At 41.6% G+C, this 20717-nt stretch overlaps 1 protein-coding gene across 4 annotated transcripts in view; it reads right to left on the bottom strand.

The window, feature by feature from the left end:
- Positions 1-20717, bottom strand: part of pip5k1ca (phosphatidylinositol-4-phosphate 5-kinase, type I, gamma a) — an 80436-nt gene that overhangs the window by 48237 nt on the left and 11482 nt on the right. The gene's annotated exons all lie outside the window — the stretch shown is intronic.

Raw genomic sequence — 20717 nt, 5'->3', positions numbered from 1 at the left:
GGAGCGTTTCAAACAAAAGACGATAACTTGGAAATGGAATGAAATGAACAAAAATGTGTTTCTCAAAAGTCTAGCAGAGGTTGTGAGTTCTGCAAACAACGTGTCCACCCCATCAATGAGAACGGTAAATTACTATAATAATAATAATAATAAATAATAATAATACATGTCTTAACCGAAATACCATAACTAAACAAAAATTATGGGAATTAATGTTAAAATGTAGGCTACTACTAGTGATATATGTAATGGGGAATTGACAGACACAGCAAACAATGCACACAAGTTATGAAACAATGACTATGCCTAAATGACTAAATGACTAAATGGTGGGAGAGGGCGCATTCTGGAGAGACGTGCCTTGTGCAGCTGAGACACACTCCTCTTTTTCTTGGACCGTGGCCTCCTTAATGGATTAGTCCACAGAGAGAGGAGCAAATCAGACAGGTATCTTGTGTGCAATAAAAAAAATATATATATATATATATATGTCACTGCTCGACTAAAAACATCTGTCGACCAACAGCCTATCGACGAAACAAATCGACCAGTCGACTAAATGGGGTCAGCCCTATCACAAACAAAGCCAAATCCTCCTAGATGCAACTGCACACACTCCCCGTCCACTCCCCATTCCCTGGTTTCCATGGCTCCCCAATTGAGGTCAACTGGATTTTATGAGTATGCACATATACCTGGAATCAGACACATTCTGCCTTCATTCCACACACTAAATGTACATGTTGTGTTTATATTTTTGTTCAGCGTAGATTGGGTGTAGAGCGCTATAGGCTATGGCACTTCAGTAAAAATATATTTTTTAAACACACGTTTTCATTGCTTGTTAGTAAATAAATACATCTGTCTTCTTTTAAAAAAGGTTGGAAGTGTATGACTATATATGAATTATTCATCAGCAGTCAACGAGGTCGTTCCGGCTCTGAGGCCTATAATGCACTAATGTTGTGTCAAATGGGCAATGCACCAATCCTCTCCAACCTGGCATAATTTGATACTGAATCTTTTCTTAATTTATAGACTAATAAACGCTGATCAGGCCCGGTCCTTGCCAATAAGCTGCCCTAGGCGGGACCACATTTTGTTACCGCCATCCTATTCCTGCAAATAGAATAGTAGCCTAGGTTATACCGTGTCAGCCCACAATGCACTTTTATGATTGCCCATTTGGTAGCCTACTGTTTGTAAAACAGGCCATTTACTGTTAATCCCTGTCATTTGGTTACATACATTTCTGTTAATGCATGTATTAATTACAGCAATTTACCATTCTCATTCTCAGAGTGGAATAGTTGTTTACAGAGTTCACAACCTGCTACACTTGTGAGAAAAAAGTTTTTGGTGTATTTCATACCATCATTTTCGCCATCCATGTGTTAATGAGCGTGTCTTGTTTCTCTGTCCTGTTGACAGAGCCCTGCTAGGCTTCTCAGTCATTTGTTCTTCACCTCATGCATTATAATAGTTCCTCACAGTGTCTGAAAAATCTTTCTAACACCCTTGATAATCAGTGCCGTTGATGAATAGGCTAGGCTATGGACATGTGTATTTGTTTCTATGTTAATGATTGTCAGTTTCATCTCCATACTATAGCATAGCTGTCCCCTTCATCATTTATCTTATAGCCTAATTTCGGAAAGTGTTAAGGTAAGCCTAGATTTTAAAAAAATAAAATAAATAATGGAGAAATATTTGCTTGTGTCTGACATATGCTGGTGGCTTTGACTGATGGGTGCTTTTATGGGGGTGTGTGTTCGGGCAAGACAAAAGATGAAAATCAGCATTCACACTCTGAATGGCACACATACACAATCCATGTCTCAAGGCTTAAAAATCCTTATTTAGCCTGTCTCCTCCCCTTTATCTACACTGATTGAAGTTAATTTAACAAGTGAAATCAATAAGGAATCATAGCTTTCACCTGGATTCACCTGGTCAGTCTGTCATGGAAAGAGCAGGTGTTCTTAATGTTTTGTAGACTCAGTGTATACAGTAGTATTTGCCAAGTCACCAATAGGTATTGTTTCAATCCTAATGTTTCATACACTCATGGTAAGTGTATATGTTGATTCAAAAAGTTTCATAAAGTAGCCTGTCTGGACTCTTTAATAAGAATCAAAACGTTCCTGTCATGATTTAATCTTGTAAAAGTCCTATTTTCAGAGGTTTAAGCTACATTATTTATCTCAATATGTCAATACCACTGCCATCGAATGACTGCAGCAGCAGTTACAAGATCCTCTCCAACCCGGCATTTATGCATTTGTTGATTCATATTTAGAAGTAATAACCTGAAAAATAATAATGAAATGCCATGATAGTAATGAAGTGTAATTGCTTGTTTAAAATACATTTGAATTAAGAAGCATATCCATGTAAACAAGTTACAAACAGAATTGTGACCCCCGCCCCTCTTTTTTTTTTTTTTTTTACCTCCCCTGAACGGTTATGTCGGTCAATGTGTATATTGGCCTGGCCAATTACAGTAACCTCAAATTCCAAGACCGTCACAGCCCTAGTCACACACAACAATTATATTTGCTGCTTGTGCCTTCAGTTTAAGTATGCCTATATTTTATTCATTTTACTCATTCCGCTGCAATTAAAGTTAGGCCAAAACAAAAGCAGGGCAACAAAATTAGGTTTGAAAAAGAGCACGGCCTGTATGTTGTTGACTATTGAATCCACAGAAGTAGACGGACCACCACAAAACCCTGATGGTGGACAACACCTTGGTCTCTCTCTCTAGATCACAAGTTGCTCTCTCCTTCCCTCCTCCTCTGTTTTTGGTCCAAGTCGGGGTGGAAAGTTGCGGTAGTGAGGTAATTGACTCTGTCTGCTCCAGTGTGACCAAGACGTCACTAAATTGTCGGATTTCACCCATTCCTCCCCAACTGAGACTACTGAGTGACCACACTCATAATTAAGAAACCATCAACTTTACTAATGCTAAACCGTTTAGGCTTAACACATTCCTTGCAATTACAGTAACCGGCAGTATTACCCTGTATTACCCACACGACAACAGATGACATACCAGTAACCCACAGATAGAGAATGGCTGGACTAGCACTCCAAAACACATCTTAAATGGGCAAACCATACCACAACTTAAAACACAATTCATTCTTGCATTGAAATTATAGTCTAGTCAACATAACCACTTAGTGACATGTAATATGCAGTCAGTATATAGCTGACAGTGGATACAGCCTGTGCCTGGGGGAGATGTATAGCTTTTCATGAAGCCAACTGAGGCTCCATTTTGATCAATAGCAGCTCTGAGTTAATAAAAAGCAACAGTCATTGAGACCTATGGGTGGGCTGAGCTGCTGCTCAATGGAGTCTGCCAGCACAGTCATCTCAATGGTGTCTTCTAAAGACACTAGCATTATACTGTATGTTTGGGCCATTGTATGTTTGGGAACCCAAAACATAAAGGGTTGAGGTCAATTCCTTTTTAATTCAGTCAGTTTAGGGATTGAAAGAAATAACTAATATGAATGGAAATTCAATTCACTTCCTGGATTGACTGAGTCATAAAAAAATAAAAATAGACTCTGACATCCAAATTGGAATGTAGAACGTTCGATGGTGCAGCAATGGAGATAACTGCCCAGGGGTGAAACTGCTAAAGTGACCTGAACCCTATAAAATATATTGGGTTATGTGGTCTCTTTGTTCCATAATGGAGCTTCAGAATAGACCAACACTAGTCTAAGCAACATCGCGTCCAAGTCAAAGTCACTCAATGAGTAGTACTGTAATCCCCTAACTCAGCTGACATGAAGGACAGGACATAATAGAGGCTTCTCAGGACAAGTAGGTGTTGTTTCCTTTGAAAGCAGGACAATAACAATATAGTGAAACTCAAGATGGAACCTGGTGTATTGGCACACTGACTACCCATTGCCAAAAACAACATTTTTGTGGCCTTTCCTCTCCATGAAAGACAATGGCTAGGCTACATGGTCAATACTGCTTCTCTAACTTTTGACATTTTTAAAAGACTGATCCATTGAGACCAGATGGCAAAAGTGCTTAGTACATTTTCTTTCAAAACCACAACCCAAACTGAACTCAGCCATTGAGATGGAAATTCAAAGCAAATTAATACATTGTATCTTTATTAATACCTAGTCCGCTCTGCCGACTGCTTGGGTCTCAATGACTGTAGACTTATAGACTCAAAATCTCCACAGACCTCCTGTGTCTTGTCATGGCCTGGAATGCGGTCACTTACAGCCAAATCCTAATTTTAGGCTACTGCAAGATACACATTAGCAATTTGAACTTTCTCAAAAAGGATGCATTGATGTACATGTAAGGGCTTGACCCTTATAAAATGCAGCAGTAAAGGCAAGCCAGTCTCTCCAAGTCCACAATGCACTGCTTCACAGGGCTCTAACATTAACTCCTTAGGGCTTAACACTGCCTGCCTGAGTGGAGCCTCTGTTGTCTCTGACACTGGCTGCCCTCTGACTCAATGCTCAGTCTCCTATCTGTCTCAATGGGAATGATGGACAGTATGCTGGAGATGGACCCAGCATGACTCTGTCATTCACCCAGAAACCCTGCTTGGCTGGGACAGACAAAGACCGTGGTCTGATAAACAACATGCTCCAGCACACACAGATGTCAACACACATTAACATGGATTGGCGTGCTTAATCATAGCCAGTTTCTCTAACCAAATGTTGTGACATAACAGGGTGTGGTATGCTGATGAATAGGACTCATCCGTTCCAAGACCTACAGTAGACAGAATACGACCATCTGCAGAGCACGATGTGTCAATACTGGGCCGACTAATTATGTGAATCTGTCAGGAGGATGGGTGTACTAAGAACACATCTAGACCATGTTATAAAAATACACCTCTCTTAAATCTTGACTGTCTGAAAAAAACAACCAGATATAATGTGACACAGCTGCTGATTAAGGATGAATTTGTAGAGGGGAGGATGGATGATAGATCTTAAAGCCTTTTGCAATTACTTCAGAGAATTCTGAAGTATGAAGGCAGCTTCTAAAGCAGTAGTATTCAAACTTTTTCACCTGGGACCACAAGAATTTCTGGGGACCCCATTTTAAAAAAACAAGAATTTCTCACAACCTCATCCCACCCCAAATCTAAATGACACAACCTTAAAAGAAATCTGTAAATGTGGATATTTACATCAACAAATAACCATCGATTCATTACATTTCTCAAAAAAACGATTGCATATTGTCCCATACAATAATCTGTACTCTCAATTTTTTGATCCCCCCCCCCCCCCAATACATTTTAAAATGGATTTGATTTATTTTGGCGATCCCACTGCAGTTTCCCCGAAACCCCACTAGGGGTAACACTATTCTAGAGAGTAAGGATAAGAGCCAATTTATGCTTCGTATAGAGGGTGTGACGGAATCGCAGAGCCTCCGGAGGCATGTTGAGGCCAAATTTAGCTCCGTACCACATCGCCATGCGCCTCCCAAATTTGTAACAATGCGGAGGGCTCCGTATAGCTCCGCTTTGACATGATTGGTTGACGGTAGGTGGGGGCAGGAAGCGCAAGAAGTATGAAAGCCCTGACTTCTTCAGAGGCCTCACCGTAAATGCTGTACGGCCAATGCAGACATCGGATTGACCATGCAGCACCTATAAATCCAAACAGATCTTTATTATGCATAGCACAGGATGTTGGTGGCACCTTAATTGTGTAGAACGGGCTCGTTGTAATGGCTTGAGTGGAATGGTATCAAATACATCAAACACAAGGTTTCCATGTGTTTGATGCCATTCCATTCACTCCGTTCCAGCCAATATTACTAGTCGTCTTCCTCTCAGCAGCCTCCACTGACAACCACAGAATCTAACAACAAAATGTTAATGTATAATGTGTAATGTGGGGGTAAGTGATCAAAAATATATTATGCAATGCTCTACACACAACTTGTGTATTTCTCATGTCTCAAACGCTACCTCCAGAAGTGGCACACAACACTTGCCCGACAGTTGACAGCTTACAGTTATATTCTGAAGGTAGCTTTAAGAAAGGAAAGCTTTCACCATTGGCTGTTCTGAGCCGCCATCCAGGCAAGAAGCATGCAGCAAGAAGCTAATCAACTCAATTATCAACGTTTTCAGTTGCAATTTTCCATTTACCTCATGTAATGACTTCCATGATATTGATCAAATTAAGCCTGGTTTGTTCTATGGTAACTTTAATACACTGAAACCTTACTTATATATTAGTATGAGAGGGGTAAACATTAATGTGTGTATTAAAGTTAAAACATTTAAACATGTTAACCCTCACAAGGCTGCCGGCCCAGCCGCGTCCTCATAGCATGTGCAGACCAGCTGGCTGGTGTATTTACGGACATATTCAAGCGCTCCCTATCCCAGTCTGCTGTTCCTACATGCTTCAAGAGGGCCACCATTGTTCCTGTTCCCAAGAAAGCTAAGGTAACTGAAATAAATGACTATCACCCCGTAGCACTCACTTCCGTCATCATGAAGTGCTTAGAGAGACTTGTCAAGGATCATATCACCTCAACCACACCTGTGACCCTAGACCCACTTCAATTTGCTTACTGACCGAATAGGTCTAGAGACGATGCAATCGCCATCACACTGCCCTATCCCATCAGGACAAGAGGAATACCTATGTACGAATGCTGTTCATTGACTACAGCTCAGCATTCAACAGCATAGTGCAATCCAAACTCATAATTAAACTTGAGGCCCTGGGTCTTGACCCCGCCCTGTGCAACTGGGTCCTGGACTTCCTGATGAGCCGCCCCCAGGTGGTGAAGGTAGGAAACAACAGATCCACTCCGCTGATCCTCAACACTGGGCACAAGGGTGCGTTCTCAGCTCTCTCCTGTACTCCCTGTTCACCCACGACTGCGAGGCCAAGTTTGTAGACGACACTACAGCGGTAGGCCTGATTACCAACAACGACGAGACAGCCTACAGGGAGGTGGTGAGGGCCCTCGGAGTGTGGTGTCAGCGAAATTAACCTCTCACTCAATGTCAGCAAAACAAAAGAGATGATCGTGGACTTCAGTAAACAGCAAAGGGAGCACCCCTCTATCCACATCGACGGGACAGCAGTGGAGAAGGTGGAAATTTAAGTTCCTCGTTGTACATATCACCGACAAACTGAAATGGTCCACACACACAGACAGTGTGGTGAAGATGGCGCAACAGCACCTCTTCAACCTCAGGAGTAGTGGTCAACCGATTCATCGGAACGGCCGATTAATTAGGGCCGATTTCAAGTTCTCATAACAATCAGAAATCTGTATTTTTGAATGCCGATTTTGCCACGTTTTTTTAATTGATTTTTTTACAACTTTATTTAACGAGGCAAGTCAGTTAAGAACACATTCTTCTTTTCAATGACGGCCTAGGAATGGTGGGTTAACTTCCTTCTTCAGGGGCAGAACGACAGATTTTTACCTTGTCAGCTCAGGGATTCAATCTTGCAACCTTACGGTTAACTAGTCCAACGCTCTAACCACCTGCCTCACGAGGAGCCTGCCTGTTACGCGAATGCAGTAAGAAGCCAAGGTAAGTTGCTAGCTAGCATTAAACTTATCTTATAAAAAACAATCAATCAATCATAATCATAATGGTTGATGATATTACTAGTTTATCTAGTGTGTCCTGCGTTGCATATAATCGATGCGGTGCACATTCGCGAAAAGGACTGTCGTTGCTCCAACTAGTACCTAACAATAAACATCAATGCCTTTCTTAAAATCAATACACAGAAGTATATATTTTTAAACCTGCATATTTAGCTAAAAGAAAGGTTAGCAGGCAATATTAACCAGGTGAAATTGTGTCACTTCTCTGGCATTCATTGCACGCAGAGTCAGGGTATATGCAACAGTTTGGGCCGCCTGGCTCATTGCGAACTAATTTGCCAGAATTTTACATAATTATGACATAACATTTAAGGTTGTGCAATGTAACAGCAATATTTAGACTTAGGGATGCCATCCGTTAGAGCAAATACGGAACGGTTCCATATTTCACTGAAAGAATAGATTCCGAATTCGACCATATTAATGACCTAAGGCTCGTATTTCTGTGTGTTATTATGTTGTAATTAAGTCTATGATTTGATAGAGCAGTCTGACTGAACGATGGTAGCAGGCTCGTAAGCATTCATTCAAACAGCACTTTTGTGCGTTTTGCCAGCAGCTCTTCGCAATGCTTCAAGCATTGCGCTGTTTATGACTTCAAGCCTATCGACTCCCGAGATTAGGCTGGTGTAACCGATGTGAAATGGCTAGCTAGTTACCAGGGTGCACGCTAATAGCGTTTCAAACGTCACTCGCTCTGAGACTTGGAGTAGTTGTTCCCCTTGCTCTGCATGGGTAACGCTGCTTTGAGGGTGGCTGCTGTCGATGTGTTCCTGGTTCGAGCCCAGGTAGCGGCGAGGAGAGGGATAGAAGCTATACTGTTACACTGGCAATACTAAAGTGCCTATAAGAACATCCAATAGTCAAAGGTTAATGAAATACAAATGGTATAGAGAGAAATAGTCCTATAAGTCCTATAATAACTACAACCTAAAACGTATTACCTGGGAATATTGAAGACTTATGTTAAAAGGAACCACCAGCTTTCATATCTTCTCATGTTCTGAGCAAGGAACTTAAACGTTAGCTATCTTACATGGCACATATTGCACTTTTACTTTCTTCTCCAACACTTTGTTTTTGCATTATTTAAACCCAATTGAACATGTTTCATTATTTATTTGAGGCTAAATTGATTTTATTGATGTATTATATTAAGTTAAAATAAGTGTTCATTCAGTATTGTTGTAATTGTCATTATTACAAATAAATAAATCGGCCGAATAATCGGTATCTGCTTTTTTTGGTCCTCCAATAATCGGTATTGGCGTTGAAAAATCATAATCAGTCGACCTCTACTCAGGAGGCTGAAAAAATGTGGCTTGTCACCGAAAATCCTCACTAACTTTTACAGGTGCACAATTGAGCGCATCCTGTCGGGCTGTATCACCGCCTGGTACGGCAACTGCACCGCCCACAACCGCAGGGCTCTCCTGAGGGTGGTGCGGTCTGCACACCGCATCACCGGGGGCAAATTACATGCCCCCCAGGACACCAACAACACCCCATGTGTCACAGGGATGACGCTGGAGAGATGAAGCAGGTAAGGGGAGTCAAACATTTAATAAAGAACAGACATGGAACGAGACAGGAACAGCATCAGCACACGGGTAACTCAGACAAATAACAATCAATGCATCAGCAGGGAACAGAGCAGGGGAACTGACAAATATAGGGGAGGTAATAAACAGGTGATGAGTGAGTCCAGGTGAGTCAAATATCGCTAATGCGCGTGACAAGGGAAGGCAGGTGTGTGTAATAGATGATGGCAGGAGTGAGTGATGCAGGGCAGCCTAGTGGGGGGTGGGGGGAGCGGGAGCAGGCGTGACACAATGTCACAGGAAGGCAAAAAAGATCATCAAGGACAATAAATCACCCAAGCCACTACCTGTTCACCCCGCTTCCATCCAGAAGGCTAGGTCAGTACAGGTGCATCAAAGCTGGGAGAGAGAGATTGAAAAACAGCTTCTATCTCAAGGCCAAGACTGCCGACCTACAGACTTAATATCATTGGCCACTTTAATAAATGGAACACTAGACACTTTAATAATGCCACTATAAGAATGTTTACATCTCGCATTATTCATCTCATATGTATATACTGTATACTGTATACTTCACTATCTATTGCATCTTAGCCGCTCTGTCACTGCTCATCCATATATTTTATACTTACAGTGGGGCAAAAAAGTATTTAGTCAGCCACCAATTGTGCAAGTTCTCCCACTTAAAAAGATGAGAGAGGCCTGTAATTTTCATCATAGGTACACGTCAACTATGACAGACAAAATGAGAAAAAAAATCCAGAAAATCACATTGTAGGATTTTTTATGAATTTATTTGCAAATTATGGTGGAAAATAAGTATTTGGTCACCTACAAACAAGCAAGATTTCTGGCTCTCACAGACCTGTAACAACTTCTTTAAGATGCTCCTCTGTCCTCCACTCGTTACCTGTATTTATGGCACCTGTTTGAACTTGTTATCAGTATAAAAGACACCTGTCCACAACCTCAAACAGTCACACTCCAAACTCCACTATGGCCAAGACCAAAGAGCTGTCAAAGGACACCAGAAACAAAATTGTAGACCTGCACCAGGCTGGAAAGACAATCTGCAATAGGTAAGCAGCTTGGTTTGAAGAAATCAACTGTGGGAGCAATTATTAGGAAATGGAAGACATACAAGACCACTGATAATCTCCCTCGATCTGGGGCTCCACGCAAGATCTCTCCCTGTGGGGTCAAAATGATCACAAGAACGGTGAGCAAAAATCCCAGAACCACATGGGGGGACCTAGTGAATGACCTGCAGAGAGCTGAGACCAAAGTAACAAAGCCTACTATCAGCAAGGGCATTGAAGATGAAACGTGGCTGGGTCTTTCAGCATGACAATGATCCCAAACACACCTCCCGGGCAACGAAGGAGTGGCTTCGTAAGAAGCATTTCAAGGTCCTGGAGTGGCCTAGCCAGTCTCTAGATCTCAACCCCATAGAAAATCTTTGGAGGGAGTTGAAAGTTCGTGTTGCCCAGCAACAGCCCCAAAACATCACTGCTCTAGAGGAGATCTGCATGGAGGAATGGGCCAAAGTACCAGCAACAGTGTGTGAAAACCTTGTGAAGACTTACAGAAAACGTTTGACCTCTGTCATTGCCAACAAAGGGTATATAACAAAGTATTGAGATAAACTTTTGTTATTGACCAAATACTTATTTTCCACCATAATTTGCAAATAAATTCATTAAAAATCCTACAATGTGATTTTCTGGATTTTTTTTCTCATTTTGTCTGTCATAGTTGAAGTGTACCTATGATGAAAATTACAGGCCTCTCATCTTTTTAAGTGGGAGAACTTGCACAATTGGTGGCTGACAAAATACTTTTTTGCCCCACTGTATATATTCTCAACCCATTCCTTTACTAGATTGTGTGTATTACGTTTTGTTGTGGAATTTGTTAGATATGACCTGTTACCATTTCGCTACACTCGCAATAACATCTGCTAACCACGTGTATGGGACCAATACAATTTTATTTTATAATAGCTAGTTAGCTATGTCATTGTCTTGCAAAATACATGATAACCCTACATTTAGCTAATGTGTGTACGAATGAGGAAAAAACATTTAAATCGTCTGCTCGTGCTTGTGAATTATTTCATTACTCAAGAGTGATATGGTTTGGTTGCATTATTCAAGAGCGTTGCTAGCGAATATGTTTTAGAGGAAAAGTTGCTTGCCTTGTTGAATAGCTTGCAAGCTTTCTGGCTAGTCAGTGACTACTCTGATACTGATATTTATGGTAAATGTGGAGCTGCAGCGCCACAATGTCACGTTGCCAGCCTCAACAAAAAGGTTAGGCAAGGATGTAACGTAAATTGAAAAGTTTCTCTACATATGTCAATTTAAATCTCGTCGCGCTGCCTCTACTTAAATGTTTGTCAATGCGAATGTAGCCTTTAAAATCAATCAATGACTAGAGTCGACTGCATGCCCTAAGAGTCGTGAATGATAGAGATGGTTTTGAATGAATAGCAAACAGTGGAGAGAAGGTTCAGTAAGTTCGCCAGCTGTATAATGAATGAACTTCCTTCAGTAAGTTCGCCAGCTGTATAATGAACTTCCTCACTGTTCAATTCCATTACAGATTCATAACCCCCCCAGCATCTCTATACTTTGTGAAACATTGTGTCAATGATGCTCTGACTGTCAACTCTGCATTCATCAGTAACAGAATATTCAGTGTAGTAAATGATTGACTGAGTTAGACTAACCTGCCATCTGACTAACCCAGAATTCAGATCTAGTTCATTAGAGCAAGTTATGTTCTTGTGATGCTTTGAGGTCAGTGCAGAACGGCTGCACGTAGTCCAGTAACATGGAGTATGTTTACAGACACACTCATAATTCGATACTAAACAGATTATGGCAGTAAATCGAGTTTGGAAATAGTCATGTAAACACCTTAAACCGGGCGTACAATACACGATTTTGTCCCCTTTGCCAGACCAGTTTTTGAAATCGAGACAAAATCTCCACGATGTTGCCTACTCGGGGTGCACGGCCGTCACCGACGCTCATTTCATGTGAGCGGGTCATAGACGTAATCTGAGGGCTACCGATCCCGTCTTTGGACAGATCCAGACGCCTTAATATCTTCAAACATGTTTGATTTTAAATTGGCACAAAATCTGCAATGCTCTTGTAGCGTGAGATTTGCAATTACAATAATTGAGAACGATGATCAGCAATAGCCCGCCTGAGAGAAAGTCAGTGAGATGCAGGGTATCGCGTCACCCAGAATGTGTAGACTCTCGCGCAAGAGCTTTGACTACTACTGGTATGCGTATGTACTTGCCAAAGTGACAAATCGCTACAGCTCTGACAAGCTCTTTATTCAATTCAAAATGTATTGGCTAGATATTTCAACTCTGTATGGCAAGCGTGAATGTCTGCCTGAAAACATTTCAGGCTGCTTTGAGCCACAGCTCGTTGTAACTATCACATCCTTGTTTTCAGGAGACAGCGTGGTATCGAGGAGCCTCATAACCAAGTAAATAACCTTGTAGTGTGACCCCACCGTCTGCGCCACATTGTTTAGTGTGCGCACTACTACGTTGGCAAGACAACAACAAAAAAATACAGGAAATACTGTTGTTTCATGTGAGATGTTCAGCGATGTTAGAATTTTAAAAGTCGTGTAGTGTCCGCCTGGCATTACTCTGCTCATCTTTAATCGTCCTGAGGTCAAAATAAAAATGAGCATACGCCTATTAAAACACCTGGTTTTCTGAGCAATCTTTCTAATTAGGACATATAAACAGCTTAAAATCAGAGTTCCAGCTATGCATTTGATGTGCACATGTGCCAGCACCAGTAGCGCAAGCCTCCCTCTTATTCACGAGTTTGGGAAAAACTGAAAGTATGCATCTTAGAAAGAGTTTTCACATACAAAATGTATACTGTACATCTGAACTCAGATTCAAATAGGCCTGGTAGAACATTTATTATGATTGGCAATTTTCTGCATTTATAAAATTATCCATCATGTAGCCTGATTTCAGGTGTGTCCATGTAAACATTATTATTAGGGAAATCGTTCTTCTTGCAAAGCATGTAAACGTTTTAAACAAACTATTACATGAATCTGACTATTCACAATCATATTATTGTGTGCATGTAACTGTGCTCATAGTTGACGTTACTAACCCCTGAGGAGTTCTAGGATAATGTCTGGATTCCGACCCATAATGATGAGAGATTGAATGATACTGGCATAAGTAATCCAGTGTGCCGCAGCATCCTTAGCATTAGCACAGATGGCTACTACTCTCAAAAATGACCCCTGTATGTGTACTAATATCCCCTGAATCCCTCCCATGCTTAAGAGAAACTGTTGCTCCATCTACTTTCATATTTAGAGACCAGTAAAGCAGTCAAGACTGTGAGATAAGCTCTCCTCATGCCTTTGTGTATGGATATAAAATGTTCTTCCGCCAGCCTGACTTAAGCACTGATATAGAGAACTCCCAGTCCAAAGAATTTCACTGTGTCATGTAGACTCTGGAGGGGATTTTTAAATAACTTTGAAGTCGTAACGTATTTGAAGATAAAATACAGAGGAATTAGAGCGGGAGACAGAGGAGCAGTTTTGATAGACGGTTTAGTGGGGACGGGCTAGGTTCAAACGGCTCTGGATTATCTCAGACTCTAGTACCAGGATGTGAAATAATAACCGCTCCAATTGGCAGTGTGCACAGAGCTGTGTAATTAGAATCAGCAACCTTTGATTTGGGTACACAACAGGGCAGCGTGATAGTGATGTCATCTGTGTAATAAAGTCTGAAGCTGAGCTCTGCCCTCACGTGCAGACTGGCAACGACACATGCAGTGCAGAGGGGATGATGGTGCCTCCATGGTTCTTCAATATAATTAAACTGGAAAACTGGGCCTACATGAAAACACACAGACAAGGGAAGCCAAAAGAGCAGCCAAAAAACAAAGACATTCATACTCATGTAGTCAATTTACCCACATATCCTGAGGCAATGCCAACATCAGTATATGCACGCAAAAGCACACAATTAGCCTGTTATAAGATGACGCAAAAAGATCAGAGAGGACTCCGGTCAAAGCACTGTCCAGCGAGATTTACAGAAACCCTGAGAGTAGCACGTCGTTTGCGAGGGAGAAAGAGGAGAGAACGGGAGGAAGGCAAATGGATCAATGGCAAATTACGCAGCGAAGCACACCATTGTGCCTCTGTCAGCATTTCTGACAACAGCTGCCTACAGCAAAGAACAGAGGGAGAGATAAGGAAAGAGGGATGGATGCTGAGGAACGAGTGGGTAAGCCAAGGGATTCACTGACTCACAATGGAGAGGAGGTACTGAAGTGTGGACTCTGGGGGGGGAGGGATGAGGGGACCGAGGAGAGGAGATAGAATTAATCTCACTAAGGCCTGTCAGCCTGACTGTTCATTGATCTAAAGAGAAAAATTATGGTTGCTTGAGTGTGAAGGCCTGAATGGAACAAAATGGTGAGATGATTATTTAACAAACCACAGTGACTCCCACACCATGTTCTCACTAAGTACATGATGATCTCGTGTAAAACTAAAACTCAACAACACGGTGAGGCCATATGTTACAGCTGACATTTTCACAGAACAATGGGCACAATCAACCAATCATTTTGATTTGATCCTTATTCAGCAGTGACAATCTGATTATCTTGGTTTCACTTTCCATAAGTGATGCTGATATAATTAATAGCCGTGGCTTATTGGTGGGCTGGCTTAGGCTAGTCTACTTATTTTCAATCGTAAAGCTGTCAAGACAGAATGCACTTTTATGATCTTTTATCCGACCAAACATTGGCCAGAGAAAGACCTTTTTAGAGCAGGCAACAGCATATTGAAGAGGTCTGTGGAGCAACCTACAACCACCCCATTATGGCTTATCAACTACAACAGCTGAACCTTTGAATCGGAAGCTCTACACCAGAAGAGGAAACACACATGACCGTATTGTGCGTGCGGTGAAAGTATGAGTGAAATACTACATTTAGACTCAACTGTGAAGTCAAGATAGCACAGTGAAAGGACCTGTAATGTTAGAAGAATCCTTCCTGACACACGCTAGCTTCAATAAACAAGGAAATGTCAGCAGGGAAGCCAAATTATCTCCAGTAGAATTTTTCCACAACAGTAGCTACATCGTCTGCTTGGGTAGATGTTGGGGAACTGTTCTGTCACCAGTAGCCTACATTATCAACCCTTAAAGTCAATGTGAAGTATACATTGTCTATGTCTTGAAAAATAATGCTGATTTTCTCTCCAAAGAGCTCAAATGGACAACAGTCTTTGAACATTCTGGCTTGCAGATTCATTCAGACAGAATGTAGCTAGCGATATCAATCTGCCTGAGAGACTTTGTCAAGCTATATCAAAAATGACTGTGGGTCTCCAGAGATGCTAATGGTTCTCTGTGACTGCGTGAGAAGACAATTATACATCATATGTCCGTTGACATTCCTACACGGAAAGCTTTGACTGCATGTCTGTGGAAAGCGATGTTTGCCTATTTGCTAGTTGGATCGAGTCTAAATTAAACATCACTAGTCAAATTACTAACACTCCATCAGTAAGCCTATTTATGTAATAGGCTATAAAAGTACAAATCCCAATGACAGAATAGCATGACTTCTGTCTAGTCTACACATGTATAAAGATCATGCACTCCTGTACATTTATGTATATTCAATGCAATGTGCACACTGATGCAGCTGACACCGGCTGGGCCCCCCTAGTAAACTGAACTTTCATTTTCACCCATAGCTGAGCAGCAGTCCCTCAGACTGATTCATGGGAGTTATGTCCTGAATTATTGGCTTGCCTTTTGTCAAAGTCAGCACTTTTCCCCACAAAGAACATGGTCAAATCTCCTAGCCTTGCAGTACAGTTTAGAGGACCAGCTAAAATAACTTGACTGACAACCACCGTCTCAGCACCTCCACACACACATCTTTAAGAGGCAAGCCATTGTACAGATTCCTGACTTAGCACATGTATTACGCAACAGACATTAAAAGTATGTTGTGTAACATGACATGTTGACTGCAATGTAAATAGTTAGGCCTACGTTTTAATGTGAAATACGAGCTTGTGCTTGCAAACATCTCTAATGTATCAATAAATATCCCCAAAGAGTGAAATTGGGCCGGGATTAATAAATTAGAAATTTCTTCACCCCATTTAGTTGACATTGACACTACACATTACTCATATTCTGTTCTCATGTCAGTGTTAATAAACTGCTAGTTATCTATGAAGCTATTTTTCATCCGTATTCCCTGAGCAGGCTAAAACAGATTAAATGCATCAACAACAGTTCAATACAAACGTACAAAATGAGACGGAAGAGTGGTATTAGGCTACATAGATGTATTTGAGAAAGTGATCATAAAGAATCTATAATATAAAACTGCAATGGCCTGGTAGGCAAATACCTCTTCTGAACCATCAGGTCATTTTCAGTCCCGCTTCCAAAAATATAGTGATAAGGAAAGTGATTTCAAAAAGAGCCACTCTACTATCACCAACATTGAAGAGATGAGCCAAACCTCCACAAACCTAATTTCCATAGCCTTTAACAGAGAAGCCACATGCAGAAATTGGGGTTTCAAGCACTGTCGGGTAAAGGGATTTGGAAGCAGTCCACAGTGTTGACAGCTGAGAGAAATAAAAAGAGGAAAAAACCTAGACTGTGTATTCAAATTCAGCTTGTGTGAAAGATTTCGAAAGCGTTCCGCAGGGATGCTGGCCCATGCTGACTCCAATGCTTCCAACAGTTGTGTCAAGTTGGCTGGATGTCCTTTGGGTGGTGGATCATTCTTGATACAAACTGTTAAGTGTGAAAAACCCAGCAGTGATGCAGTTCTTGACACAAGCCGGTGCACCTACCATACCCGTTTCAAAGGCACACAAATCTTTTGTCTTGCCCATTCACCATGTGCCATGAACCCCACATTGGAGGTGTCATAATACCCATAAAATCAAGCGGTCACACGGCAAAATGGTTCCATTCGTGTTAACACCATTCATTTTTTTTTAGATACACGTAAAATAAGGGCTGTGTCACGCCCTGACCATAGAGAGCTGTTTATTCTCCATGTTGGTTAGGTCGGGGTGTAATTACGGGTGGGGTATCTAGGTGAATTGTATATCTATGTTGGCCTGGTATGGTTCCCAATCAGAGGGGGAAGGCACACGGAGTGGTGAGGGGCGAGTCTGAGAGCAAAGAGGAATATTGGGATAGAGTGGATGAGGTAGAGTGGATGGTTTGGTGTCTGGAGCAAGACAGTAGCCGTGAGTAGCGTAGGACCAGTCAGGCATCATGTTTTGCGGAGATACGCAATGTGTCTCCAGTGCGCATCCACAGCCTGGTGCGTTCTGTGTCAGCTCCTCGCACTTGCCGTGCGAAAGTGAGCATCCAGCCAGGACGGGTTGTGCCGGCTCAGTGCTCCTGGTCTCCAGTACGCGTTCTCGGTCCAGGATATCCTGCGCCGGCTCTACGCACTGTGTTGCCAGTGCACCTTCACAGCCCAGTGCGTCCTGTGCCAGCGCCCTGCACTTGCCGGGCTAAAGTGAGCCTCCAGCCAGGATGGGTTGTGCCAGCTCTACGCTCTAGACCTCCAGTGCGCCTCCACAGTCCAGTACGTCCTGTGCCTCCTCCTCGCACTGAGGTGCGTGTCATCAGCCCGGTGCCACCTGTACCGGTCCCACGCATCAGGCCTCCAGTGCGCCTCCACAGTCCAGAGCTTTCGGGCAATAGTTCCCAGTCCAGAGCTGGGTTATCTAGGTGAAACATATATCTATGTTGGCCTGGTATGGTTCCCAATCAGAGGTAGCTGTTTATCGTGGTCTCTGATTGGGGATCATATTTAGGCAGCCATTTTCCCATTGTGCTTTGTGGGATCTTGTCTATGTATAGTTGCCTGTGAGCATTATTATAGCGTCACGTTGTTCTTTGAACTTTTCTATTCCAAAATAAAGGATGGAAACATACCACACTGCATCTTGGTCTACTCCTTATGACGAACGTGACAGGCTGTGTTTCGTGTAGGCTTACCCTGGCATGACGTTTTGATAACCATGTAAATCTATCTTTTGGACAAGGTGACTTTTAATCAATATATTTGGCTCTATCAACTCTCAGATTTGAAAATGCTAATTAGCATTGCAAAACTACAAATCCCTGCAAGCTCCTGCACGTCATTTCTAGCGGACATCTTTGCTAACAGGTATTGTGTCAATTTAAAACGTGCACAAGACAGTTCACAGAATTGTCAATTTAAAGAAATGTTGCTTATTTATTAATTACAACATTTCGCTAACATTAGATAGTTAATCCAGAGATTCTTACCTTTGACTCAATTCGTCAGTCTCGTCCAGATAATTGTGGCATTTTTTGTTCTTTATGATAGCCACATCAGCAGATATTTTGCATTTTATTTTCGGGGGGTAAATACTGATAAAAGTCACCTTGTCCTAGAGATTTACACAGTTACCAAAACGTCACACCAGGGTAAGCCTACATGAAAAACAGCCATTATTTGAAGTGTTTCTAAAATCCTCTATGGGAAAATGAATGGTGGAAAAACGATTGGAACATTTCCTTGATTGACCTCTTGGTTTTATGGGTATTATGACGCATACTGTGGTACTCTATAACTCAAAGTATGGGATCATGGCCTCGGTTGATAGCGAAACTAGCCTATGAGGATCTTTGCAGTCACTGTTAGTTTTCTCAGAATTTCCACAGGTAGTAATGTATTTGTTGTTCACAGTCCAGGGCCTTAGCGAAAAAAAAACCGTTATGAAGTGAATACAACCATGACATTTTTATATAAAACATTGATATGATATGAAAATATCCTAGAAGGGGTGCTTATTTCAAAATTAACCAAGATGTGGAATTCAAAATGGACTCCAATGGAGATGGTAATGAATCCATAGTTATTTAAAACAGCTTATTAAGTGACATTTTCAAAAAACAAACATGAAATCAAGTAATAATACACCAAATGTATTCCTTAAATTCTGATTAGTGAAGAAAATAAAAGATTGCACGACAATCGAGCATCCTGGCATTGACAGTCCAGAGAACAGAAAGCTCACTTTTGCAGCATCACATCACAGCTTCGAGAAGTGATCCTTCCTCAGATTATTGACACAATGGTTGTCTTGTCATAGAGAAGGTGTATCTTTCAAGCAATGTGAAAGTGGACAAATCCAAATCAAGGGGATGAAATGATTCAGCTGCCATGAACTTCAATAAACTATTTCGGTTACTGGCCAAACGCTCTAACCACTAGGCTACCTGCCACCCCTTTGCATATGATCACATGGAATAATAAAGGTCTTACATTCATAAACAGAATTAAGGTCTTAAAAATCTATGAGAAACATTCACTGATCATGCTGAGTTTGTTACTTCCTTGAGTAAGTATGGGTACCGCCCCAGTGACAATCTCTTTATCTGTGTAGTCTGCCCTGTGTGAGAAAGTGAACTGCAAATGTCAAGCCTGAGGTGATTTACAATCTGACAAGAAATGTCTATGAAAGTGCAAACCCTGTGCCACTGGTAGGGTATAATTCAATGAAACTTTTTTTTAAACCATTTGACCTAACTAAAATTAAGAAGTTTAACTCTTCATAGGAAGGACATCATGACATACAGTGCATTCGGACAGTATTCAGACCTTCACTTTTTCCACATTTTGTTACGTTACAGCCTTGTTCTAAAATGGATTCAAAAAAAAAAAATGTCACTCAATCTACACACAATACCTCATGACAAAGCAAAAACAGGTTTAGGAATTTTTTATAATTTATAAAATATAAAAACCTTATTTACTTAAGTATTCACACCCTTTGCTATGAGACTTGAAAATTGAGCGGAGGTGCATCCTGTTTCAATTAATCATCCTTGAGATGTTTCGTCAACTTGATTCACCTGTGGTAAATTCAATTGATTGGACATGATTTGGAAAGGCAATCACCTGTCTACACAAGGTCCCACAGTTGACACTGCATGTCAGAGCAAAAACCAAGCCATGAAGTCGAAGAAATTCTCCGTAGAGCTCCGAGACAGAATTGTGTAGAGGCACAGATCTGGGGAAGAGTACCAAAAAATGTCTGCAGCGTTGAAGGTCCAAGAACACAGTGGCCTCTATCATTCTTAAATGGAAGAAATTTGGAAACACCAAGACTCTTCCTAGAGTTGGCCACCCGGGGGAGAAGGGCCTTGGTCAGGGAGGTGACCAAGAAACCGATGGTCACTCTGACAAAGCTCCAGAGTTCCTCTGTGGAGATGGGAGAACCTTCCAGAAGGACAACAATCAGACGGACCAGATGGAAGCCACTCCTCAGTAAAAGGCACAACACAGCCCGCTTGGAGTTTGCAAAAAGGCACCTAAAGGACTCTCAGAACACGAGGAACAAGATTTTCTGGTCTGATGAAACCAAGATTGAACTCTTTGGGCTGAA

This window comes from Oncorhynchus kisutch, linkage group LG13, assembly GCF_002021735.2.
Source record: "Oncorhynchus kisutch isolate 150728-3 linkage group LG13, Okis_V2, whole genome shotgun sequence".
Taxonomy (NCBI): domain Eukaryota; kingdom Metazoa; phylum Chordata; class Actinopteri; order Salmoniformes; family Salmonidae; genus Oncorhynchus; species Oncorhynchus kisutch.
Note: the sequence above shows the minus strand (reverse complement) of the source record. Positions and strands in the feature narration are given on the sequence as shown.